Genomic DNA, 27844 nt, shown 5'->3' with positions numbered 1-27844 from the left:
CTGATCCGATCTGTAGAAAAAAGACTGAAAGAAAATATCCCAAAATGTCAATAGTCATTACTTTTGGGGTTTGGGATTACTGATGATATAAATTTTCACAATAGATATATATTTATTTTATAATCAGTGTAAAAAGTGTGTGTCTTTAACAAAAAAAAAAGATTCAAATTATACTGAAAACAGCACTACAGTGAATTGCAGTCTATTTTGCTTTTTTTTTTTTAAATTAATTTATTTATTTTTGGCTTCGTTGGGTCTTCATTGCTGCACGTGGGCTTTCTCTAGTTGTGGTGAGCAGGGGCTACTCTTCGTTGCGGTGTGCAGGCTTCTCATTGCAGTGGCTTCTCTTGTTGCGGAGCACAGGCTCTGGGCCTCGGGCTTCAGTAGTTGTGGCACGCTGGCTCAGTAGTTGTGGCTCACGGGCTCTAGAGTGCAGGCTCTGTAGCTGTGGCACAGGGGCTTAGTTGCTCCGAGGCATGTGGGATCTTGCTGGACCAGGGCTCGAACCCATATCCCCTGCGTTGGCAGGCGGATTCATAAACACTGCACCACCAGGGAAGTCCCTGCAGTCTATTTTGCTTTTAGACCCTTTTAAATATCCATTGTGGGCCACTGGAAATAACAGATAACTCTTTTGAAAGTTTCTATAACCTATGTTTCTAAGTCACTGTAGAGAAAAGAGCAGGATATAAAAATGAAATCAGTTCTGTGCTGTCAAAAAAAAGCAAGCCAAGTTGAACCACAAATAACACATTCCATCTATTTTTATCCCATATAGAATGAGCTCTTGGTTGGACATTAATCATTTGTTTGAATGGTCTGAGTCTGAAAATTTCTTCTCCAGTGTCCTTAGACCTACATTCCTGTAATTGGTAGCCCACATTGGCAAAAGGAAGGAAGACGTGCAGGAGGCCTATTGTATCTCAAGCACTTACTAGTTCAGTGAAGGATTTAGTAATACATTTTTTTATTGGAAAAAAATGCATCTGAAAGACAATAAAAGACACCTTAAATGAGAAGGGATTAAGTGAGTTAATCATACAGAGGTTATTTGTAATGCATTCTTTTAGAAGTTATGCTACTGGAAGGGGAACCCCTTCCAGGGCCCGAGAGTGGGCTCTTGTCTAACACTTGGAAATGAATTGTCTGAGGAGACACACATACTGACATACAGAAGACTTTATTGGAGAGGGGTGCTCAAGTGGAGAGCAGCAGGGTAAGGGAACCCAGGAGAACTGTTCTGCCGCGTGGCTTGCAGCCTCAGGGTTTCTGGTAGTGGGGTTAGCCTTCCCGGTTGTCTCTGGCCGATCATCTTGCCTGGGCCCATATTTGGTCCGATTCAAGGCCCTTCCTGGTGGTATGGGCATGTCTCAGTCAAAATGGTTTCCAGCAGGGGGGTTTCTGGGAGGTTGGCAGGACATATTATGGGCTGGCATCTCCTCCTTCCTTTTGACCCCTCCCAAATTCTTCCGGTTGGCAACAGCTTGTCAGTTCCCTGTTCTTATCGGGACCTCCTGTAGTGAGACAACTCACGCAGTGGTTATTATCATGCCTGGCCAGGGCAGGCAGTTTTGGACAATGGTTCCCTAACAGTTACACAGAGAAGCCTTACCTGTTGACACGTTAATGACTTATAAACTAGCCATTTTGGCATTAATGAAGTACAAAAGCCAAGACAAATCACTTAATCCTTTTAGTGCCCAACTGACGATCAATTTGGTACAAATGATTGTCCCTGCAGATCCCTTAGGTGCAGGCTTCATATTTTGTTGTTTTCTCTACTGTATTGCATACTCAATTTCTCACTTTTTGCAATTTGAAACAGAAGGAATATGAAAAAGAAAAAGAAAACGAATCAGTTATTTGCCATCCCTTCCTCTCTCCCATCTTCTATTAATGATGGAAAGCCTTCAGAGTACCTACTGAGGAGGTAGGGATGTAAACTGAAGAAGTCAAAAGAGGGCCACTTGGGGACTTCCCTGGTGGTGCAGTGGTTAAGAATCCGCCTACCAATGCAGGGGACACGGGTTTGATCCCTGGTCCAGGATGGTCCCACATGCTGCAGAGCAACTAAGCCTGTGCACCACAACTCTGAGCCTGCATGCCACAACTACTGAAACCTGTGAGCCTAGAGCCCATGCTCCGCAACAAGAGAAGCTACCACAATGAGAAGCCTGCGCACCGCAACGAAGAGTAGCCTCCGCTCGTCACAATTAGAGAAAGCCCGTGGGCAGCGACGAAGACCCAACATAGCCAAAAATAATAAAAATAAATAAAATAAGACAAAAAACAAAAACAAAAGAGGGCCACCTGTTCCACTTTAGAAATGGGAAGAGACCCAAAGGCAAAGAACTTGGGGAGAAAGAGAAGAAGAAGGAGAAATGAGAGTGTCAAAGGCAGGGAGGGGGGACTTCCCTGGTGGCACAGTGGTTAAGAATCCGCCTGCCGATTCAGGGGGCACAGGCTCGAGCCCTGGTCCGGGAAGATCCCACATGCCTTGGAGCAACTAAGCCCATGTGCCACAAGGGTGGCAAGAGAAGCCACCGCAATGAGAAGCCTGCGCACTGCAACGAAGAGTAGCCCGGCTCACCAAAACTACAGAAAGCCCGCGCTCAGCAACGAAGCCCCAGCGCAGCCATAGATAAATAAATAAATAAATAAATTTACAAAGACAGGGAGGGAGGTTGAATGGATTTGAGAAAGAGAAATGAGAAAGACAAGAGGCTGATGCTGGAGAAACTTCAGGGAGAGAGGTGTTCAGGTAGGTATTTAAAAGATGCTGCTGATAGTTAGGGAGTTAGGGATTGACATGTATGCACTGCTATATTTAAAATGGATAACCAACAAGGACCTGCCGTATAGCACAAGGAACTCTGCTCAGTATTATATAACAACCTGAATGAGAAAAGAATTTGAAAAAGAATAGATACATGTGTATATATAACTGAATCACTTTGCTGTACACCTGAAATTAACACAACATTGTTAATCAACTATACTCCAATATAAAATTAAAAGTTTTTTTTTTAAAAAGATGAGGATATGGGGAGGGGGAGGGGTGAGATGTGACAGGGTGAGAGAGTGTCATGGACATATATACACTACCAAATGTAAAATAGATAGCTAGTGGGAAGCAGCCGCATAGCACTGGGAGATCAGCTTGGTGCTTTGTGACCACCTAGAGGGGTGGGATAGGGAGGGTGTGAGGGAGGGAGATGCAAGAGGGAAGAGATATGGGAACATATGTATATGTATAACTGATTCACTTTGTTATAAAGCAGAAACTAACACACCATTGTAAAGCAATTATACTTCAATAAAGATGTTTAAAAAAATAAAAATAAAAAAGATGCTGCTGTGGTATATTACATAACCACCTCTCTGTCTCCCATGAAACCTTCAGTAAAAAATTATTATTCACCAATATTTTTGCAGTGGGATTCCTGTTGTTTGGATGAGATGACATTTGAGAGTGGCCTCTGAGGGGCCAAGGAATGTCAAGTATGCTCATGTTACAGGTTGGAGAGAGAAAAAGGGACTCCTTTCTTTTCATGTTTATTTTTCACAAGTGTAGGGGAGGAAAAAGTTTTCCTCAACCTTCTTAGGGTCTCCTGCTGGGTCTGAAAATTAAACTGACAAAGACAGATTAACAAGAGAAAAGAATACAAATTTAATATAAGTTTTGTGTGACATGGAACCTTCATATGGAAATGAAAACCCAAAAAAACCAGACCTGTGTATACTTATGCTAGGTTTGATGAAGTGTGGGCAGTTGTGTAGAAATATGATAGGATAAGGAGTATGAAGTAAGGGTCATAAATTGAGGGAAAATTAGCAAGTCCTGTCTGTTAGGATTCTTCTTCAGATCCCTTTGTCTCAAGAGGTAAGGATGCTCCTTTCCTCCAGGTACAGGGAGTGTAACCAAAAGTGCGGTCCGGCTGCTCCCTGCTCAAAAGCCAATAAATAGGCAAGGTTGGTGGAAAGGAAAGTTTGCTTTATTTTGGATGGGGCAACTAGGGGGCGGAGGGGTTGGACTCCTGTCCAAAGGCAGACTCCCCCTCACCCCCAACAATCAGGGGGCAAGAGTTTTATAGACGGAAGGAGGGGGCTACAGCAGAACCACCACAGTCAGCTCTGACAGTCATCTTGAAATTGGTCATGCAGTGGTCTGACCAGCGTCATTTTGATTGTTTTAAGTACAGTTAATCATCAGTTCCAGGGTCGGTTTGTTTCCACTTCTCTGAGGCAAATTCTCGGAATTGTGGCAGCTTATGTCATGGCTACAGTCTGGTCATCACGTAGTTAACTTCTTCCACCTGGTGGATGTTTCAGTAACTGTAAAACAACTCACAGGATATGGCTCAGAATATTATCTATAGCCCTTGAGAAGGTCCTTGACTATGCTTAATGACTAAACTATTATTATTTAGTCTTGTTAGACTGTTTTTATTTGCTTCTGCATTTTCTCATTTCTCTGATTAAACTTATTCTTTGGCTAAAGTTTTTCCACAGACAAAAGGCAAGTGGAGGACGTGGGGGGCAAGGACCATAGGGTCCTGCTCCGTTTCAGGAGGGCATCTCCTACCTGAGGGTTTTACGACAAGTTTCAGGGGAGAAGGGCAAGGGGAAGGTCAGTGTGACCTTACTGCTTCTGCCATTTTTCTCAAACCCCTTCAGTTTAAAATATTCAAAAGGCAAGGTGCCACATTTTGGGGTAACTTGTCCTGAATCCCACCGCAAGAAAAGAGGAGATTCACACTAATTTTTATTTAAATGTATCTACTCTATAAATGAGCACACATTTAAATTTCACTCACTCACTTATTACTGATTAATTTAACAAATATCATGGCAACTCCCACTATTTACCAGGTACTGTGCTAATTTTTCCTGGAGATAAGTAATAAAACCTGGTCTCTGTCCTATTGGAGCTTACAGTTTCACAGTTTATGGTCTAGTGCAAGGAAAAGACCAGAAACAAGTTATGAACAAATATAGCAAGTAAAGATACTATAAGATGTTATTTATTTTATAGGAAAATAGGTTAATCATTTTTAGATCGAATATAAAAGAATGTTCATTTAGGTCACTCTACTCAGTTAAACTGATAGGTGACTGGTTTTTCTAGAATAAGTTCTAACCAGTTAAATTTTAGAAAACTCCTTAAGCATTTTATTAGGAATGCTAATTTCTTCCCCATCCAGGTTTGGGACCATTTTTCTTTTATAGTGTATTTTTAAAAGATATGTCAATGTACTTCTTCATCTCATTTTTAGCAGTAAATATATTCTATTTTCTTACATCAGTTTATATGTAAAACATAGTGATCATTTCTTTTCGTTGTAAAATAAGGGGCTGAGATGGAGATCATAAGGAGGGTCTTAGCTTCAATAGAACTGTCAGGGAAAACCTCTCTGAGGGGCTAATCTTTAAGCTGAGGAAGCCATATTTGAGGCATTGACCAAAAAGTTAACCAATAGTCGATCTAAGAAAAGAATGGAGGGGCTTCCCCGGGGCTTCCCCGGGGCTTCCCCGGGGCTTCCCTGGGGCTTCCCCGGTGGCGCAGTGGTTGAGAGTCTGCCTGCCAATGCAGGGGACACGGGTTCGAGCCCTGGTCTGGGAAGATCCCACATGCCGCGGAGCAACTGGGCCCGTGAGCCACAATTACTGAGCCTGCGCGTCTGGAGTCTGTGCTCCGCAACAAGAGAGGCCCCGATAATGAGAGGCCCGCGCACCGCGATGAAGAGTGGCCCCCGCTTGCCGTAACTAGAGAAAGCCCTCGCACAGAAACGAAGACCCAACACAGCCATAAATTAAAAAAAAAAAAAAAGAAAAGAATGGAAAATTTTATTCGAGCCAACCTGAGGATTATAACCTGGGAGACAGTCTTTTAGAAAGCTCTGAGGACTGTTCCACCCATTAGAGGTCAAAGCACAGTTACACATTTTTGAGACAAAAAGTTATACATCAAATGACATATTGTCAGTTTACACGATCCAGATCTGCATGTACAAAGCAAGTAATGGGTCATCATGACCCTTTACAAGATTAAGAGGGAATGTTATCTCCTAAGGAGGTCTGGTAAACGTGAATGCACAACACACATTAAAGGGGAGGGAGGAGGCCTAAACGGGCAGAGAAAAATTTTATGCTTAAATTTTTGTCTTGCCGTAAAATATGAATTTTATTTCATCAGAGGCTTAAAGAAAGACAAAAAGCTAGTCAAATGAGATGGCAGGGAAAAGCATTCCATTTGAAGGTACAGCTTGTATGAAGGCCCTGAGGAAGGAGAATGATTTTGAAGGTGGCATTCTCTGAGGAAGGGGGCATAGAAGGTTGTAATTCTGTTCAGAGAGTCAAGAGACGAGCTCTGATTGTTCCATCCTGAGCCTTATGCCAACCCCTGTGGGTAAAGTAGTATGAATAACATGGGAGGAGCTAGGGCAAGGTGCTAAGGAAGGGACAGAAGGACCCAAGAAGGGGAGTGACTCTCCTTCACACTCCAGAAGAAGAAAAACTTCCATAGAAATTGATTCCCTGAGAGCACCATCCTTTTCTGCACCATCAAGTAAGAGTGACTTATGTAATTAGTGACATCAAGACAAGCCATTGGAAGCAGGAACTCTGCACTGAAAAGGGGAGTCCAGAGGCTTCACTATTAACTGTGGTTGTTATGCTGTCTGTTCTGCAGGTGACAGGATTTGTGAAGCAGGTCATGACCCTAAGCACCGCTGGTTGAGGGAGTGTCTTCCTTGCAGACCCAGCTCTCCCTAAAGATGGGTTGACAGGCCTAGATAAGTGGGGAATTGAGATTAGCCCTAATTTAGCCCCAGGCTAAAGCCAAATTACATTCACACAGTTTTTTTATTATTATTATTATTATTTTGGCCATACAATGCGGCTTGCAGGATCTTAGTTCCCTGACCAGGGATCAAACCCAGGCCCATGGCAGTGAAAGCGCAGAGTCCTAACCACTGAACCGCCAGGGAATTCCCAACACAATTTATAAGGAAAAAACTCTCCCTACATCTCCTTTCCACTGGCTTAGAACTTGAAAGGGAAGATAGGGGAGAGATTAGCTCCCAGACCTCCAGCAGATGGGTTTTGGTTAGATATGTGAATATCTTGAAATAGAGTTCTATTAGTTGGGACTCTTAATTATAAAGACAAAAATTCAACTCAAACTAGCTAAAGCCAAAAAAAAAAAAAAAAAAAAAGCGGCTAGCTGGTTCACATACTGGGAAGAACAGGAGTGTGTGTTAAAAGTTTCCATCTCTCGTTTCTCATCTCTACTTGGCTTGACTTTATTCTCTGACTTTATATCTTCATATCTTGGCTTCATCTCTTCATTCTTGGTGACTTCAGCCTTTTTCTACATGGTGGGTAAGACATCTCCAGTAGCCCCAGGCTACATCACAGCACAACTACCCCACTTTTCTCTCCAAACTTGAATACATCAAATCCTAGGGAAGGTCTCTCTGGTTGGCCAATCAGGGGAAGGGACTGATTCTGGTTAGATCATGGCCAGGTCCTGGCCATGGGTTAACCCTTGAGACAAAGACTGTCAGAGTTCTGTGACTCAGTCCTATGAAACGGGAAGGGTCAGTTCCCCAATGCTAAAGATGCTGGAGAGACAAAAACAACAAAATCCAGAATGGTAAGGGAAGTTAAGGATAAATTATTTTTATGAGTGTAGCACAAAAGAAGTATAAAAATTCCTACAATCCAGCTTGGGTTTCTTCTCCAAGCACCCAATTAAATTTTTCTTCTTAAAGAGTAACTTTTTCATGAAGTGAAACTCAGGATATTGAGAAAATTGCAGCAGGATAGGAAATAATCTTGCTCTCCTCAGACGTATAGAGAAGGGCTGTAAGTGGGTTCCCCCCACGGAGGTAAAATAGGCATAGAAAGGGAAAGACAGAGCAACAGAGGCTGAGACTAAATCTACCTCTGGAAGGCTCAGTAAGAGACAGCAGGCTACAATCCAGGAAAGCATGGGCCCAACACAAAGAAGCTGGAAGGTCTCAGATGGCAGATTTTTTTTTAAAAAACATCTTTATTGGAGTATAATTGCTTTACAATGTTGTGTTAGTTTCTGCTGTATAACAAAGTGAATCAGCTATACGTATACATATATCCCCATATCCCCTCCCTCTTGCATCTCCCTCCCACCCTCCCTATCCCACCCCTGTAGGTGGTCACAAAGCATCAGATGGTAGATGTCTAAGGTTTCTCTACATAGATCTCCAAATATTGACAGTCACCTATCTATCAGGTACTCAGGCTGAGGTTATGGTGCTGTAAAAAATTAATAAACAGAAATCTCAATTGAGTTGGGAGGCCAGAATGCCGAGATTCTCACATCCTGTGCCAATAGCAGAGCTCAACAGGAGGAAGAAAGACTCCTTTTCTGGCAAGGACTCAGCCAACGAAAAGTCATGGGCTCTTTGTTTACCACAGCCCTCCCACCTTCCTTTTCCCCTCTATAAAAGCGTTCTCTTCCCTGGCTGTGTGGGGACTTGCATGTGGCTCGCCATGGTTGTAGACCCTGAATTGCAATTCCCTGCTGATTCTGAATAAGCCCATCTTTGCTGAAGAAATATCTGGCAGTCTATTTGTTTCAGATCAACAGTGCATACCTTCAGTCCCTGGTATGAGAAGAATGGGGAGTGATAAGAACAAGGCAGACTCAGACATAGAGAATGGACTTGAGGACACGGGGAGGGGGAAGGGTAAGCTGGGATGAAGTGAGAGAGTGGCATGGACATATATACACTACCAAATGTAAAATAGATAGCTAGTGGGAAGCAGCCGCATAACACAGGGAGATCAGCTCGGTGCTTTGTGACCAACTAGAGGGGTGGGATAGGGAGGGTGGGAGGGAGACGCGAGAGGGAGGGGATACGGGGATATATGTATATGCATAGCTGATTCACTTTGTTATACAGCAGAAACTAACACACCATTGTAAAGCAATTATACTGCAATAAAGATGTTAAAAAAAAAAAAAAAAAAAAGAACAAGGCAGACCCTCCAGGTCTAGAGAGAATGTGATTTTCAGCAGGTTTCTAAGTCAGGGATTCTGGCACAGGAAACAGACAGAGATGTAGTTACTAGAACTGATAACCAGAAAGTGTGCTCTTGGAGACAAGTCAGAAGCCCAGTTACTGAAGCATGAGGTCAGAGCTAGTCTAGCAGTGAGTACAACTTTGTGTGCCAAGTCCCTGGGCAATGGGCAGGATGCCTTCCAGAAGCTGGGGTTGATTTTAGGGGCTAGATAGTTGGTATCTGTGGGGAGAAGGAGGATATAGAAGTTGGAAGTCAGGCAGGTTCTGACAGAAACAAGAGAACATGATTTACTATGCAAGTTTAATAGAATGTGTTTTGGTCAGATCAAGTTCCGGAGCTGTATTAAACTAGTAGACGGCAGATATTTTTAAAAAGAGGAAGAGTCCACATTTGATTTGAAGAACCCAGGGCTGTGAGAATATCACGACCAGCAAATATTAGGTACAATTTTGGGGCACATTTGAACAGGAATAGTTTGAGATTTGTATTCATCTCCCAAGATGTGCCTCTCTGTGTGAAGTTCTATGGATAAAGATGTGGCTTCGGTTTCAAACTAGAAACCTGGCACCATTTACTTACAAATTAAAAATACAAGCAAATCTTTTACATATCTCCTAGAAACCAAGGATGTTATACCTCCAGTAATTTGGATAATATTGTGGGTTGAGTTTTTTTCTTTTTTCAATTCTAATTAAGCCATCCATCACTTCAAGGTGACAATTTTCTCAAGTATGCTCATAAAACCATTGAGTTATTTTTAGTCTCCTATAGCATGAAGAATTTTGACTCCTAGGGGAAAATCTCATGTAAGTGGTCATCTGTTACTTTTGGGGTGGTGGGTATGGAGGAATCTTCTCCCATTCTTTCCTTTTGAAAGCTCTCTCCCTTCCGCTCGATGGGATTCTGGTGGGTCTGTCAGTTGCATGGGTTTATGAACCACGCTGCCCAATCAGAGTACTTAATTCTCCTAGACACACACTCGGTCCAGGAGGGAGCAAGTGACATAACGTAAGTTCTTTCCAAAGACTGATGCAAATGCTGGGGCAGCAAAAGTTGCACTCTTATCTTTGGAATGCTAGTTGTGTGAATAATGTAAGCCTGGGCTGTTTGGTGGCTACCTTTGGTCCCATGTGGAGACAGCCTGCCTGAAAATGCAGCCACACAGAGAAAAATAGAAGCAAGAGGGAAAGATGCAAAGAGAAAGGTAGAAGGAGAGATCTAATGATGCGATTTGCACCCTTAGATACAGTTATGCTAGAAGCAGGACCCACTCCTTGGACTTTCTATCTCCTGGAACATTCTCTTCATTGCTAAAATTAGATTGAGTTGAGGTTTTATCATTTACAACTGAAAGGGTCTGGACATTCAAAAATCAACAATCCAGACATGTGGAGCCTCGCGGGACTATCACTAGCCCTGGTCACCACATGAATACTAACCAGAGATAAGCATTATAAGCTTTTTTACTTTACTAATGAACATTTGAGAATCAATTCTGTGTTGTATAATTTCCACTTTTTGCCTCCATTTTCTACTTGTTGCAATTGCATACAATGAGGGCACATTCGATAGACTGAATATTTAACGGGTTTAATTTTAATTTGGCACCACAGAATTATATCAAGCCATAAAACTTAAGACGTGAACTTGCCTTTCATCTTTGGTGACAACATTTTGAAAGAATTTAGTTCAATTTAGTTACTTGCAAATAGGGACTAATTTTACATGATATTAAAGTAGATTGCTCTCTGTCGTTGGGCATGAATGAAATAGGTTTCTCTGAATCATAGGACATTTGAAAGAATGTATAAAAATCACATGATGATGACTCCTAACCGGTGTCTGACACAGTTCCTGCTTTGGTCTTGGGAAGTTCAAAGCAGCTCTGATTCTTGATCTTTTGCATGGTTTTTTTCCCTCCTCTCTGGAAGTTTTGTCTCTGATGTTCCAAAGTTTCACAATCATGTATCTTGATGTGGGTCTTTCCCCATTCCTCATGCTAAGTGGATCTTTTTCACTCTGGAAATTATGCTGAGAATTTTCTTTGATAATTTGCTCCTTTCTACTTTCCACGTTCTTATTTCTTGAACACTTTTCATTAAAAATATATATATATTGAGGACCTACTCTGTGTCTGGTTTTGTTCTAGGCAATACACAAAACATAAAAAATCCTTGCCTTGGAGGTGTTCACATTTTAGGTAGAAATTGGATGTTCTGCAGTGATCCTATACTTTTCTTCTCTCCAATTTCCATCTTTTGGGGTTTTTTTCTTCTTTCTGGAAGATTCCTCAACTTTATCTTCCAAATTATTTATTAAACTTTTTGCTCTTGCTACAATGTTTTCAATTTCCATGGGCTCTTTATTATTTCATGAGTACGTAGCCTCCTTTATCTCTCTGAGAATGTTTTTAATAGTTTTATTTTTGATGTCTTCTTTTGCTTCTAGAAGTATCTCTATGCCTCTAAATGTCTTTGTCCTGTTTATTTGTTTTTCGCCTCTGTTTTTCCTGAAGAGAACTTTCTTTTTCACCTATTCATATTTTGTTCCATAATTGAAACTTTAATTTTCATTTTAAAAGCAATTACATGCAGTGATAGCTTAACTTTGATGGTATGGTATTTAATAGCTAGCTGCCTCTATCTTAGATGGAATTGCATTTTTATCAGAAAACATTCTCAGTGCATACTTTGATCTTTTAAACAGGAAAGCCAATTTGGGGGTTGAATATTTATCTAATGAGTTCAATGGAGCCAATTAAGATAATTTGGGTCAATAGAAAAAAATAATATATGTTTCTCACTTAGTTAATTCACAAAGTTGACAATCACTCATCTACCATAGTTACACCAAAAAAAATCCAGAGAGCATTCAACTTTCTCAGAAAAAAAAAATGTTATAAATTTTACTCAGAACTCTTATTATATTTTTTAATATTTATTTATTTATTTATTTGGCTGCGCTGGGTCTTAGTTGTGGCACGCGGGATCAAGTTCCCTGACCAGGGATCAAACCCAGGCCCCCTGCATTGGGAACATGGAGTCTTAACCACTGGACCACCAGGGCAGTCCCAGAACTCATATTTTAAAATTTCGTTAATTATACAAAATAAACTGAAGTGGCTTTATCTATACAGATTTTAAGATTATCTTCTCAGCAAGAATAAAGATTTGTTACAATGTTTCTTTACAGACATTCACCTTCTTATATGAAAAATTAATGTATTCACGGCATTGTCTCTCAGGCAATAGCTAAAATAAGAAGAGATATTTTAGTAGACAAAATACGTATTAAAATGAGAGACTGTTGCAGAACCCAAAGCACATCTTTTCATAAACATAGATTTATTCAGAAATTTTCTCTCTGGAGAAGATTTTTAAATGAAGTTAATACCTTACTTGCAAATGTGAGAACTTACACATGGAGGATTAAATTTTAATGTTGAATTAAAATTATTACTGTATGTTGCATTTATAACTGGAATGATTTTAATTGACTAGAAATACAGAGGATGGTAATAGAAAAGGTAATATTTATTGGATGCTAAGTATATGCCAAATACCCTTCCAAGCACTTTATATGTTTCTCACATTTAATCTTCACAACAACTCTTTGAGACAGGTACTACCATTAGCCCCATTTTACAGATGAGAGACTAGTAAGTGATGGGCCTAGGAGGGAATTTAGGCAGCTGAACTGCAGGGCTAGCCCTTCTCAGTGATGAAATACATACCTCCCTTGGGACAGCACTAGTGCCACAGAGAAAATCTAAAGAAATAAACATCTTCCCTAACTTCCAATGGGATCCATTCACATTCTTTGGTTGCAAGAAATAGAAACTCATTCTGGCAACTCAAGCAGAAGGGAATTTATTGGCAGTTAGGTGACAAGCTGACAGAATCCATGGGAAGGCTGGCAAAGCCAGCTTGGATCCAAGCTGGAAACAGGGCAGATCTGGAGGGTCAGGGACTAGAATTGAGGAAAAGTTCATGGCACAGGTGGTCTGTCAGGATATCCCCTCAACCAGGATGCACAGACTCCAAACATTTGCACCCTTTTTTTCCCGTGACCTGAGACAGGAATTATGGGGAGGGAGTGTTCAACTGGCCTAGGATGGCCCAGCTTGGATCAGGGGAGAGGGTGAGGGCCCGGTGACTATCTCAGGGGGTTCTATCCAGTAGAGAAGAGGTCACGACTGTGACTTCTGTAATTTAATATTGGCTTTACCACTGACTTAGTGGGCAACATTGGTAATTTATTAATCTCTCTGTGGCTCAGTTTATACATTTGCAAAACAGGCATAAGAATAGTACTGATCTCTTAGGGTTGTTTAAGGGATAAACAAGTTAATACACGTGAAACTCTTAAAAGAGGGCATGGCACATGGAAAGCCTAAGATAAATGTTTACTTTGATTATATACAAATTAAGTACTAACAGATATATTAATTAGCCATTAAATAAAAAGAAAAGGCAAAACAGGTTTCTTTTTCCCCCTTCCTCTACCTCTCAAAAAACCTTTAGGCCTTTTGATCAGAATCAAGATATGCCTCAGGAATGCATCTGGGAACACTGATCTTACTAATATTTTTCCATTTGTGTCTGCAGTCTTTTACTTATGATAAATTTGCATTCTCTGAACTTGCAAAGATTTTCATCTGGGCCCCACACTGAGAACTGGTAAGCTTTTCAGTCATAAAAAATACATAATGCCAGTAGGAACAAGAAAATATAAAACTGTCTCTGATGGTCACATTGTACGGAGTTCTGTACTAAAAACGAAAATGGCTCTTATGTGTTCCTTTGGGCTGATCTGGGACGTGTATTTTTCAGAACTAAAGTTTTTACAAGTTATAAATGCTCCAATTTGAATTTATTTAGAGAAACATAAAAAAGGATATGCATGACTCTGAAATATTAAATGTAGTTGTAGAAACTAAAAATCTCATTGGTTGAGATGAATTGAGGGGGGTACTCAATAAGTAAAAATTTATTTATTAAAGATTTAGGAAGTAAAAGATTTAATAAAGGAAAATAGTTTATTATTACATAAAGGTCTCATATTGGATAAGATAGATCTATTCGTAATTAACAGCACTTCTTACACGTTCCTCATTAAAATCAGTAATTTAGAGAACAAGAAAAATGAACAATTTGTCCTTCAAACCTAAGTAGTTTAAATATCACCCTTCCAATATCGTTTTCTTGAAAGGTTGTTCAAGAGTATTACCCCAGTCTGGGTGACGTGATCACAAATTATGAAAAGGGGGAATTTAGTTGTCAAGATTGTTACCTGTGTCAGGAGATGATAAACCATTTTCATCGAGAAGGTCAGCCCCAGTATGCCAGTTGTAGCGACAAAGAGTGCTGTGTTGTGCAGCATTTCAAGACCCTGCTCAGGGTCAATGGGAAGGAGAGCCATGATCAAGTAGTGATTTTTGCCAAGCTGGGCAGGAAGATGTGGTGCCATCTCTGCCAGAAGCTGCTATCCATTGAAGAGCTCACAGGCCCTACCTTAGAACTCACAGAGGGAAGACTGGAATAAAAGAAGTGAATATATGTGTCTAAGCCAAGAAAATAAGCATTTGGGGAGTAAAAAGTAAAAAAAAAAAAAAAGGGGGAGTAATGAAGGGGTAGAAAACTGATAAAAAGAGAAAGGGTATAGTAGTTATTTTGATGTGTAAAGCAAGCAGAAGATTACAGGAGTGTTCAAAGTCTCCCTACCAGTGGATTAGTGGGCAAAAGAGTATCTTCTTAGGTACTATTATTTTAAAGGTATAATTCTTTTTTATCATAGAAGTATTCCACATTCACTGTATATTTTCAGAAAATACAGAAGAAATTTTTTTCACCTAACACCTAGTCATTCTGCAGGCACCAGTTTGCTTGAGAATGTTTATGAGAGGAAGGGGGATGAAGGCAATGAGGAAGCAGAGTGGTCAGATAGGGACAACAGCCTAAATCTCTAAAATATCTCCAGATGTTTAAATCTCGCCAATCAAAGGCCACCAGAAATACAACTGTTGTCAGATGAAGTTAGGTTTATAAGCTTGCTACTGCAACAAGGGGGAATGCACACTCCAGGACCTGGGGGTGTCTAGGTTAAGAACGAGTAAGGAGGGTCTTATTAGGATTTGGACTTGGGCTGGTTGATTTAGGAAGAAACAAGGGTTTGTTCTAGATTTGAGTTCTGTCAAGAAGCAGGGACAATTCGATGATTGGGGATCTTAATTTTTACCTAGGAAGTAGGTAGGTAATTCATTCATGTAGCTAGAATAGGAGAGTGTTTGGATATTTTTGTGGTGGCTTAATGCCCTTATTTCTGTCTGTGTTTAGATATGATTATGGTGTGGTCTTTTTCCACCATTATTGTGTGATAATTGTTACTCTTTGAAACTGTTTATCTTCAATAGGGGAACACTATGGCCAGTTATCAGCTGTCAGGGGTAAATTTTTTTTTCCACTTTCTCCATCAGTTGTTGTTTTTGCTTTTTTAAAAATTTATTTATTTTATATATTTATTTTTGGCTGCGTTGGGTCTTCGTTGCTGCGCGCAGGCTTTCTCTACTCGCGGCGAGCGGGAGCTACTCTTCTTTGCGGTGCGCAGGCTTCTCATTGCGGTGGCTTCTCTTGTTGTGGAGCATGGGCTCTAGGTGCACGAGCTTCAGGAGTTACAGCACGCAGGCTCAGTAGTTGTGGCTCGTGGACTCTAGAGTGCAGGCTCAGTAGTTGTGGCACACGGGCTTAGTTGCTCCACGGCATGTGGGATCTTCTGGGACCAGGGCTTGAACCCGTGTCCCCTGCATTGGCAGGCAGATTCTTAACCACTGCGCCACCAGGGAAGTCCCCTCCATTAGTTGTTAATCTTGGATTCAGACTTGTGCTTGAGTTTCTACATGGGACTCTAGAAACCCAGGTGACAAAGTGTGACCAAGAGTATGGAAGACGGATATTCCCCTGTTTCTTTATAGTAATTGCCGGGCAGCACTTTGAGAGTTTGCTCATCCAGAAATGCAGTTGGGGGACTTCCCCGGTGGCACAGTGGTTAAGGATCTGCCAGCCAGTGCAGGGGACAGGGGTTCAATCCCTGGTCTGGGAAGATCCCACATGCTGTGGAGCAGCTAAGCTTGTATGCCACAACTACTGAGCCTGCACTCTAGAGCCCATGAGCCACAACTACTGAGCCTGCACTCTAGAGCCCGTGAGCCACAACTACTGAAGCCCGCGTGCCTAGAGCCCGTGCTCTGCAACAAGAGAAGCCACCACAATAAGAAGCCCGTGCACCGCAACGTAGTGTAGGCCCCGCTCACCACAACTAGAGAAAGCCCATGAACAGCAACGAAGACCCAACGAAGCCAAAAATAAATAAATAAAATATAAATACATTTATTAAAAAAAAAAAAAGAATCCGCCTTCCAATGCTGGGCACGCGGGTTCGGTCCCTGGTGGGGGAACTAAGATCCACATGCTGCGGGACAACTGAGCCTGTGTGCTCTAGAGCCTGTGCACTCTAGGGCCCATGCCACAACCAGAGAGAAGCCCATGCGCCGCAACTAAGACCTGCCACAGCCAAATAAATAAATACATATATATATTTTTAAAAAGGACCATACTTCTCAATTATCAACCTTAAAAAGAAAGAAAGAAAGAAAAAGAAATGCAGTTGGCCTGACTGGGACTTACTCCAGGACTGGGGTAAGGGGTGGGCATGAGCTGCTGCCCTCCAGTGGCTTCCCAAGGAATTACATCAGTGACTATACCCCAGCTCATGTAGGGGTTTCTTGAGGACTTTCAGGAACACCTCAAACAGGGCAGATTAGGAGGAAGGCAGATTTGCCTGGGAACAAGAGGCAGTAAAATTTCAGATACTATTGTTAATGTGGCCACATCAGTACTCTCAGCTTGGTGAAACCTGGAGAAATATGGATTATATGAATTGTAGGTTTTGAATGAGTACATATTGCTTTTGTATTCAGAGAAGGTAGATGTGTGGGATAGAAGAATAAGAATCTGAACATTTATGTTGGGCTGAAAAACAACCATGCAACCTGGAAATGCAGAATAATTAAAGATGAGGTGGTTAGAAACTTCTTAATATCAAGGGTTATATAAATAAAGGTTAAAATTTTACTTAAGTTGGAGAGTATTTGAGAAATTGGAACCCTTGTGCACTGTTAGTGGGAATGTAAAATTGTGCAGTTACTATGGAAAATAGTAAGGCAGTTCCTCAAAAAATTAAACACAGAATTACCATATGATCCGGCAATTTCACTTTTAGGTATATACCCAAAGAATTGAAAGCAGGGATTTGAACAGATATTTGTATACCCACATTCATAGTAGCATTATTCACAATAGCCAAAAAGTAGAAACAAGCCAGATGTCTATGAACAAATGAATGGATAAACAAAATGTATATACATGCAATGGAATATTATTTAGCCTTAAAAAGGAATAAAATTCTGACATGTGCTGCAACATGGATGAGTCTTGAGGGCATTATGCTAAGTGCAATAAACCAGAAACAAAGAACAAATATTTTATGATTCCATTTATCAGAGGTACCTAGAATAGGCAAATTAATAGACACAAAGTATAAAAATGTTACCAGGAACTAGGGGAGAGGGGAAAGGGAGTTAATGTTTAATGGGTACAGAGTTTCTATTTGGGATGATAAAAAGTTCTGAAAATAGATACTGGTGATTGTTACACAACACTGTGAATGTACTTATTGCCACTGAATTGAACACAAAAACAGTTAAAATGGTAAATTTTATGTCAAACATAGTTTACCAAAATAAAAAATTTATATAAGTAAAATGAATTTATTATTTTGTCTTTAAAGAAATATGACATGTTCCTTTTGTTTGCTTTTTTTAAGTTGTTTTTTAGACTCTTGGAGGATTTTTATTACACAAAAGTACATTTTAAAGGCACAGCTATTATGTACTGTAAAATAAGGTTATAATTTCATGGCCTTAGGCATAAATTCTTTGGATTTTTCCTATGGCCAGATGAAATCAAATTGAAGGCTGGAGGTTTCCCACCCATCTTTTAGAGAAATAGCATTTTAAGGCTTTTCTCTTATTTTTTTATTTACCAGGTAGTTCTTGGTCTAGAGGGTAAACTTAAAGTTACTGTAAATCAGCTATTCTCAACTAAATTAATAGTTTGGCTTGATTCATGATTACTATATTCAACTTTGATTATAATTAGAGAAAGTAAAATGATTCTAAATAGAACTCTAGATAAAAGCATATTAAAAATGGGTTCCCCAAATAGCCCCAGAGTCTAAAATACTATTTTACTGTTGTTGAAGTTTGAAGTTTTTCAAACACAAGGAAAGGGTGTACTATAACAGGGCAACCTGTGAAGCTTCCAAGAGTTCAAATTAGATGTGAGTCCCAATTTACTCGGCCTTGTGTGAGGTTAAGTGTACCCAGCACAGTGCCTGGAACATGGTAGGTGGGCAGAAAGTACGTGCTGAATGAGAGGACAAGTGAATGTCACTTCCTCTCTCTGAACCTCTATTTTCTCCTCTGAATATAAGGAAGGAGTTGGATGAAATGAGTGGGTCTCAGCTCTGGTTGCACATTAGAATCACCTGACGAGCTTTTATTTTTCAATTTTATTTTATTATTATTTATTTATTTATTTTGGCTGCATTGGGTCTTTGTTGCTGCGCGTGGGCTTTCTCTAGTTGCGGCGAGCAGGGGCTACTCTTCGTTGTGGTGCACAGGCTTCTCATTGCGGTGGCTTCTCTTTGTTGCAGAGCATGGGCTCTAGGCGCACGGGCTTCAGTAGTTTTGGCACTTGGGCTCGGTAGTTGTGGCTTGTGGGCTTAGTTGCTCCGCGGCATGTGGGATCTTCCTGGACCAGGGATCAAACCCGTGTCCCCTGCATTGGCAGGCGGATTCTCAACCACTGCGCCACCAGGGAAAACCCTGGGGAGCTTTTTTTAAAATAAATTTATTTATTTATTTATTTTTGTCTGCATTGGGTCGTCGTTGCTGCCCGGGCTTTCACTAGTTGTGGCGAGCCGGGGCTACTCTTCTTTGCGGTGCGCGGGCTTCTCATTGCAGTGGCTTCTCTTGTTTTGGAGCACGGGCTCTGGGTGCACAGGCTTCAGTAGTTGTGGCACACAGGCTCAATAGTTGTGGCTCACGGGTTTAGTTGCTCTGCAGCATGTGGGATCTTCCCGGGTCAGGGCTCGAACCCGTGTTCCCTGCATTGGCAGGCAGATTTATAACCACTGCACCACCAGGGAGGTCCAACCCTGGGGAGCTTTTAAAACTACTGATGCTACCAGCTTGAAAAGGAATGCATTCTGATACATGCTACCATGTGGATGAACCTTGAAGACATTATGCTAAGTGAACTAAACTAAGCCAGATACAAAATGATAAATATTGCATGATTCCACTTATATGAGATACCTAGCATAGTCAAGTTCATAAAGACAGCAAGTAGGATGGTGATTACCAAGAGCTAGGAGGTGGAGGGAATGCAGAGTTAGTTTTTAATGGGTACAGAGTTTCTGTTTGGGAAGATGAAAAAGTTCTGGAGGTGGATGGTGGTGGTAGTTGCATAACAATGTGAGTATACTTAATGCCACTGAACTGCACACTTAAAAATGGTTAAGATGGTGAATTTCATATTTTGTATATTTTAACACACACACACACTCATATTGATGCTGTGCCCCATGCCAGAGCAGTTGAGTCTGATGGTTGGCAGATGGGAGGCAAAGTGTTGCGGCTTGCATATGGGCATTTTTTAAAGCTTCTCAGGTTTTTTTTTTTTTTTGGCCACGCCTCGGCTTGTGGGATCTTAGTTCCCCGACCAGGGATTGAACCCTGCCCCCAGCAGTGGAAGCTCAGAGTTGTAACCACTAGACTGCCAGGGAATTCCTTCTCAGGTAATTCTGATGCACAATAAGTGTCGGGAATCCCTGACCCAGATGATGTCTAAGAATCTGTTTTATTTCAATCATCCATGATTCTAAATGAGATGGTCCAACAAGAGAAAATGAAAACTATCAACATTTTGCCCTGATTTCATAAGTGCAAACAACTATCTCCTTGGATAAATTGCCTGAATGCAAATTGCTAATGGACTCACAGGTTTTTTTTTTCTAAATATTTTTTTCTGTTTAGTAATTTTACTTCTTTTCCTAAAATGAATTAACTTTTTCACAAAAATTCATTGGACAGATGTACAATCCTCCACTCAATTAAGATTTGTATAGATAACAGTACCTTCTAATACATATTGTTCTTATAGAGAACACATGTCCACATTCAGCATATCTCTTCACCAAAGCCAATCTTTTCTGAAGCCTGACATCTTTCATGTCACATGTTCTATGTTTCAGTTGTCACAAATATCCAAATAAGTTTTTAACCCAAGGCTTTATTTTAAAGTAATAATTGTAAAATAATTGTTTTTTTCTAGAAAAATTATTTTTAAATAATAGATTTGTGACCATTAAAAGCAAATGGAAAGTTTTCAATAATGAAAATTTGAAGTGACCCAACAAAAGAAAAAAGCATGGGTTCTTTTTCTATAAATCTAATTGTTTTACAAAAGAAGGGTTGTTTTGAAATATTTCATTGTGTTGATACAATAATCACAGGATACTGAGCCAGTCTAAAAAATCAGGGCTAAACCAAATTAAAGATGAAATGGAAACTATTTTTAAATGTTTCCCATCTAAAATGAGAGAATTGATAATGTGAAATACAAAATAATAGCTTTCTGTTCTGGAGTTTTTATATATGTTACATATAAATCTAATGGGTTTTGAGCGAAAATTGTTCTTAGCAAAAAGCATAAGTGGGTTAAAATTCTAGAAGGCAATATTAATTTTTTGCCTTTCTCTCCTTTAGAACTTCTGACTTGAAATGTCCTCCTTAAAACATACATAACATTATATGTGATCTGTGAGCAGTGTGGCTTAAATGTGCTGTATACCAACCCTAGTTCTGAAATTACTGCACAAATTCATACTAACAGAGGAGCTGCTATCTGTGCTTTTAAACCACATCAAATACAGGCTTCCCTAAGTTGTTGAGAAAAAGCATTTATTCATCAATTCAGTTCAGAGTAGTCAAAAGTCCTGATAATAATATGGTTTCAAAGAATAAACACAGTATTCTTTCTCTCTCTCTCATTCAATCTCTTTTTCTTTCATTCAAAAAAACACTAACTCGGGCTTCCCTGGTGACGCAGTGGTTGGGGGCCCGCCTGCCAATGCAGGGGACGTGGGTTCGAGCCCTGGTCCGGGAGGATCCCGCAGGCCGCGGAGCAGGTAAGCCCGTGCGCCACAACTACTGCGCCTGTGCTCTAGAGCCTGTGAGCCGCAGCTACTGAGCCCACGTGCTACAGTTACTGAGGCCCACATGCCTAGAGCCCGTGCTCCGCAACAAGAGAGGCCACCACAGTGAGAGGCCGGCGCACCGCAGGGAGGAGTGGCCCCCCGCTCGCCGTAACTGGAGAGGGCCCGCGAGCAGCAACGAAGACCCAACTCAGCCAAAAATAAATAAATAAAATAAATAAATTTAAAAAAAAACAAAAACACTAACTCATTTTGTGCCTTTGCTCATTCCTATGGATACAAAGACAAATAAGCATGTAATATGCAATAATAAACATATAAACAAATAAGGATATAATATGCATGTGCGATATGGTTAGGCCCACACAGGATATTACAGAAGCCCAGAGGAGAGGCGCCTGAACTAGGGCGAGACAGAGGAAAGAAGGCAGAGAAGGTTTCCCTGGAGCAGGGGACATCTGAGCATGTAATAGTCCTTGGAATTAATATAGAGGGTTCCTTATCCTTAGTGATCAAATATACATTTTTAAAAGCACTTTTGGATTTCAGTATTTTATACCTAAATGTTTAGATCTGGTTTCATATAGAAAACATCCAGTCTTATAAAAGCAAAGTAGAAAATTCTCTTTTGGTTTGAACACAGAAGCTCTCAAGAGGGAGGAGATGCTACTCCAGTCTTTCCCAGACCTTTCCCTGTGAAGCCCGCCTCTCTATCTTGGTTCTCTCATGTTGGTTCCCTCCCCTAATCTGACCACATCTGCTCCCAGCAGCATGACTCTTCTGCTGAGGACCAAACAAACAAGTCTCTCATTCCTCTGTCATGCACCACCAAGTCTTGTCTAAGGAAAATTTAAAATGAATTAATTTCACTACATAGAAAAGCTATAAATGTAATAATATATCCTACTATAATAATATATAAATATTAGGTGAATGGTATCTAATATTAACACATACATGTACAAACACTGTGCAACTATTTTATAAACAATATATAATATCCAATTATTATAGATGCAATATGAACACAAATAATATAAATATAAAAATGTAAAGTATATAAAGGCTGAGGCAGTCTAAAAATCATCTCTTAAAATCTAAATTTCTTCACATGGCATTCCAGGATCCTCATAATCTGGACTCCAACTTTCTCCCCCGTCTTACCCTTTGCTATTTCCCTTTCTGTCTTTTGTGGTCCAGCGGTGTCTAATTGCTGCCAGCGTCCTAGATAGGTTAGTGCTTGCTCTCACTTCCATACCTTGGAACACATGGGTCCCCTTGCTGAGGGATGGAATACCCCCTTACCCCACACCTCCTCTTCAGTTGCCATCTCCTCTGTGAAGCCATCCTTAACGCCCCAGGCTGGGAAGACACCCCACCTCTGATCACTCAAAATACTTGGGCACACACCCAAACTTTCCCGAATCTAAGACTCAACTATGGTGCTTGTTAAAAAGCATAATCTAGGACCTCAGAATTTCTATGGGAGAAGGCTGATAATCTGTATATTTAACAAGTCACCTAGGGGATTCCTTCAGAAAAGTCTTGGAAACATTGCTCTATATTATAGCACTTATATTATTAATACCATTATTTGAATTATCTGTCTTTCAGTAGCCTGCAAACTGCATTTGTTCATTATCATATTCCCAGTCCCAATATAGGATCCAACTCACTGAAAGAAGCAAAATGTGAATGAATAAAAAATCTAATGTCGGGGGGAGAGGCATAAATTAGAAGTTTGGGATTGACATACACACTACTATATATAAAATAGATAACTAACAAAGACCTACTGTATAGCACAGGGAACTCTACTCATTATCTTGTAATAACCTATAATGGAAAAGAATCTGAAAAAGAACATATACATATATGTACAAAAAATATGTGTATATATATATACAGATATAACTGAATCACTTTGCTGTACACCTGAAACTAACACAACATTGTAAATCAACTATACTCCAATAAAAAAATTTTTTAATCTAATGTACATGTTTCTTTTCATAAGAGCCCTGGAAACATTGGGAAAGCACTTTTCTGAGCTCTGCACGCTCTTGTTCCATGATAACTACACTCTAGCCTTTGTTAAATGCTCTTAACTGTGTTTGTTTTTCCTTCTCAGCACCTCAGCTAGTCATTTATTTCCCACTATCCAGATGCTGCACATCACAAAGGTCTTACTGATACGGGGATTAAGCCTCAGTTTTCCTTGTATGAAGTGAGAATGTTAATAGTGCCGATCTCATAACGTTTTCCTGTGAGAAGTAAATGAATGCTATATGTAAAACAGTTAACACAATGCCTAATATTAGGAAGTGTTAAATAAATGAGGTAATAATAATGACAAAGACCAGTGAGATTTAGTAACTTAGGAGATGTTACTGCCCTTATGAAGCCCAAGTACAAAAATGGAATCCACAATGTGATGCTTTGAGCCATTTCCATGAAGGGAACACTAAGTCTTAAAAATCTTTTTTCTTATTGCCACATTTTGACATCCTTTCTGAGTCAGTCTCTCTTCCCCTATCACTAATAACCCACATTTCACAGCAAAAGGTAGTATTATCAAGAGAGGTAGAAGACTTGGCATGCTAATACAAACTCTGTCCCCATTTGGAAGTTTACCCTTGGAGGTTTTCTCCAAATAATTTGTCTTTCAAGTTCTTAGCATCTTGTAATGGCTAGTACCTGTCCATTAGCACTAATTTCCAAAGAACCAGAACTTCAGTCATCGCCACCCCAAGATGTCCAGTATCAATACATCAATACCAAAATGTCATCCATTCTGGGCATCTACTAAGGGTACGGTGTTGGCCAAATATTCTGGGTCCAAAGGGACTTCAGGTTATCACCTGTTGACTTGTTTAACAGACAAAGAAATGCAAAATGACAGAAGGCTATGTTGTTGCTTAATCCTGGACAACAAGGGAAAAGAAATATTAACCCAAGAGATTTGGCTGCTTGCCCAGGCTGCTTAAGTGATAATCCAGAGGAACTTAACTCCGACTTGTCCCACCTCTTCACTCAGCACATTTTTCCCCTGCTAAAGGCCAATCTCTTTTAAAATATAATCTTCACTTACTTTAAACCTACAAGATCCTTTAAGAACTTCCTAGTTAACCTTTTAAGGTTAATGCTTAGATCACAATGAATTTGCAGTTTTTCCAAGCCTTGGCATCTGCTCTAGCTAACTCTGTGCCTTCTTTAAGATTCAGATCTGGGCAATCTAGGGAAAGGTGTAGGTCTAGAGGAAGTGGCCTTACCAAAGTCTACCCATCTTAGATCTATAGTGTAATGGTACTTGAACTATAGAATCTACAAGACAAAAGTACAAAAAATAAAAATAAAAAGCATCAAAGCTATTACATTTCAGTGTTAAACAACCATAATAGCAAGACTAATCTCAATGTATTATGGCCCTTATCTCATCCTGAGACACACGCAAATGCTTTTTGTTGGACATGCAACCTACTAGCAACATTTCCTTTTTTCAGACTCCTCAAATAAATGAAACTTCCCATGTCAAACAACTTATTTATCTAAAATAAATTTGCATGTCACTGTGTTCTGGTCCATGTGACCCTTTCAGATTTACAAAGCATTAATTGAGTACTTACGGGACATTTTTGGGGGTACATTCTCAAACATATTATTATCCCTCTCCTTTTATCAATAAGCAAATAAAAGCTTAGTGAGGTTAAATCCCTTGCCAAATTTTCAACATAATTCAAAATCTAATGCTATACCATTACTTCCTCTGTCGAAATATAAAATGCAAGCTATCTATGTACAAAGAGGAATAGAGAAAATGCAAGTTTTTCATGTTTTTCACATTTCCCTATTCAAGAGATACTTATTGAGAAATATTTGTTGAGCGTTTACCATATACCAGGCACTATTAGGCACTAGGAATGTAGTAGTGAACAAAACAAAATGTTGCAGAGGTTACATCTAAATGGGAGGAGATAAAAAATAAACAAATGTCAATTGATAGTATGCAAGACTGCAGTAAGTGCTAAAAGCTCCACATTGCTCAATCGAGTAATAAATTTCAGGCACCCATTTTCCTTGTCCCAGCAATCAGTACCTTTTGTACCTTCCTACAGTTGATCGCTTCCTCCTTAAACCATTTTCTCCCGGGTATACAAAAGCAGCTGCTGCAATAGCCGTTCCTTCTCAGTCTTCATTACTGGTTCCTCCTCATCTCTCTGAGCTCTGAACACGGGAATGTCCCACGACTCAGCTGTCATATCTCTTCTCTGTCTATACTCGTGTTTCATTCAGTTTCACAGCTTTAAATACCATCTATGCACTGGGACCTCCCTGGCAGTCTGGTGGTTAAGACTCCACGCTTCCACTGCAGGGGGCACGGGTTCAATTCCTGTTGGGGGAAATAAGATCCCGCAAGGCAGGCGGCACGGCCAAAAAAATATATGTATATATACCATATATGACTGATGACTCCCAAATGTCTATCTCTATTCTATGCCTCTACCCTGAATGTCTCGGCAGCAGACCTTGGGTATCTCAGACATCTCAGGCTTAATTAAAAAAAGACTGCAATTTTATCCCAAACTTCAGTTGCTCAGGCCACAAACGTTAGAGTCATTCTTGACTCATCTCTTTTTTTCCATCCTCACATCCAATTCATGAACAAATCCCGTCTGCTCTACGTTCAGAATATACCCCACGTCCGTCCACTTCTCCATGTCCCCTTCACTACCCCTCCCTAAACCACCATCATCTCTAATCTGGATTACTGCAATCTCCTACCGAGATTCCGTGCGTCTGCCCTTGCCCCCTCCATTCAACACCCAAATTAATTCTTTGAAAATATGCTAGCCCATGTCATTCCTTTTCTTAAAACCCTCCAATGGATTCCCATCACACATGATGTAAAACCACAAAGCTCCAACAGCTGGTGAGGGCTGGATGGTTTGAACCTGATACTTCTCTGACTTCATCCTCTACCCACACCTCCTTGCTCACCACACTCCCAACACTGGCCTCATTGCTCTGCAAGCAAACTTCCTCCTTGGGACCTTTGAACTTGCCGTTTCCTCTTCCTGGAACCCTCCTACTGCTTCTCTCATGGCTCTCTCCTTCAACGTATCTTAGGTCTCTGCTCAGAGTCACCATATCAGTGAAGCTGTGTCCCCTATAACATGTCCTTCCCCTTACAGAGCTTCATTTTTCCCACACAAAGCTTATCACTAGTCGACGTATGTCTATATATTTACTTTTTTCTTCTTCTTCTGTTCTTCCCACAAGAATGTAAGTTCCAGGCCAACAGACAGTTGCCTGTTTTCTGTTGTTTCTGAGTTTCTATGTTTTATAGAGAGTTGCTATATTCCTACACTGGAACAACGTCTGAAATGCTGAAAATGTTCAATATTGACTGACTAAATGAATGACTGTCAGAAGTTAGTTATTTCCAAGTGATAGAAAACCCAGCTTCAATGATCTAAAAGAAGAAAAAGGTATGTATTGGCTTATGTAACTAAAAAAGTCCAGGAATATGCTGACTTCAGGTGTATCTGGAGTCAGGGGCTTCAGTGATGTTATCAGGACCACAGGTCTATTAATGTCTCTGCTTTTTCTCCCTCTGTGCTGGCTTTATTCTCAGGTACACTTTCATTTCATGGTAGGAAGATGGTGACCAGCAGTGGCAGGTTAAGGTCCTTAGAGCTCCAAGCAGAAGAAAAGAACACCTCTCATTCCCTTTGTAGCTTATAAAGAGGCCCTTATTCCGCCAAGGGGGGGAGCAGAAAAAGCTGAAGACCAAACTGCAGATTTAATCATTAGAGTTGAAGAGCTTTCTTTTTTTCTTTTGAATTTTTGAATTTTATTTTATTTATTGTTTTATACAGCAGGTTCTTATTAGTCATCAATTTTATACACATCAGTGTATACATGTCAATCCCAATCGCCCAATTCATCCCACCACCACCACCATCCCCCCACCGCTTTCCCCCCTTGGTGTCCATACATTTGTTCTCTACAACTCTGTCTCAATTTCTGCCCTGCAAACCGGTTCATCTGTACCATTTTTCTAGGTTCCACATATAAGCGTTAATATGCAATATTTGTTTTTCTCTTTCTGACTTACTTTGCTCTGTATGACAGTCTCTAGATCCATCCACGTCTCTACAAATGACCCAATTTCATTCCTCTTTATGGCTGAGTAGTATTCCATTGTATATATGTACCACAACTTCTTTATCCATTCATCTGTTGATGGGGATTTAAGTTGCTTCCATGACCTGGCTATTGTAAATAGTGCTGCAATGAACATTGGGGTGCATGTGTCTTTTTGAATTATGGTTTTCTTTGGGTATATGCCCAGGAGTGGGCTTGCTGGTTCATATGGTAGTTCTATTTTTAGTTTTTTAAGGAACCTCCATAGTGTTCTCTATAGTGGCTGTATCAA

General features: G+C 40.3%; 1 protein-coding gene and 2 long non-coding RNA genes across 6 annotated transcripts in view; all 3 read right to left on the bottom strand.

The window, feature by feature from the left end:
* YPEL2 (yippee like 2) overlaps nucleotides 1-27844 on the bottom strand; it is a 188773-nt gene that overhangs the window by 11041 nt on the left and 149888 nt on the right. The window lies entirely within an intron of this gene.
* On the bottom strand, nucleotides 144-27643 carry LOC309618425. Its single transcript, XR_014238465.1, has 2 exons — nucleotides 25502-27643; nucleotides 144-667 (listed from the first exon to the last, which is right to left on the bottom strand). It is a non-coding gene; the product is annotated as an uncharacterized lncRNA (long non-coding RNA).
* On the bottom strand, nucleotides 3342-23425 carry LOC309618420. Of its 2 annotated transcripts, none has more exons than XR_014238460.1 (2): nucleotides 7239-23425; nucleotides 3342-4335 (listed from the first exon to the last, which is right to left on the bottom strand). It is a non-coding gene; the product is annotated as an uncharacterized lncRNA (long non-coding RNA). The 2 variants fall into 2 exon arrangements; XR_014238461.1 differs by having other exon boundaries at nucleotides 3342-4316.

The sequence above is a fragment of the Balaenoptera borealis genome, assembly GCF_965194805.1.
Source record: "Balaenoptera borealis genome assembly, chromosome: 20".
NCBI classification, from domain to species: Eukaryota; Metazoa; Chordata; class Mammalia; order Artiodactyla; family Balaenopteridae; genus Balaenoptera; species Balaenoptera borealis.
Note: the sequence above shows the minus strand (reverse complement) of the source record. Positions and strands in the feature narration are given on the sequence as shown.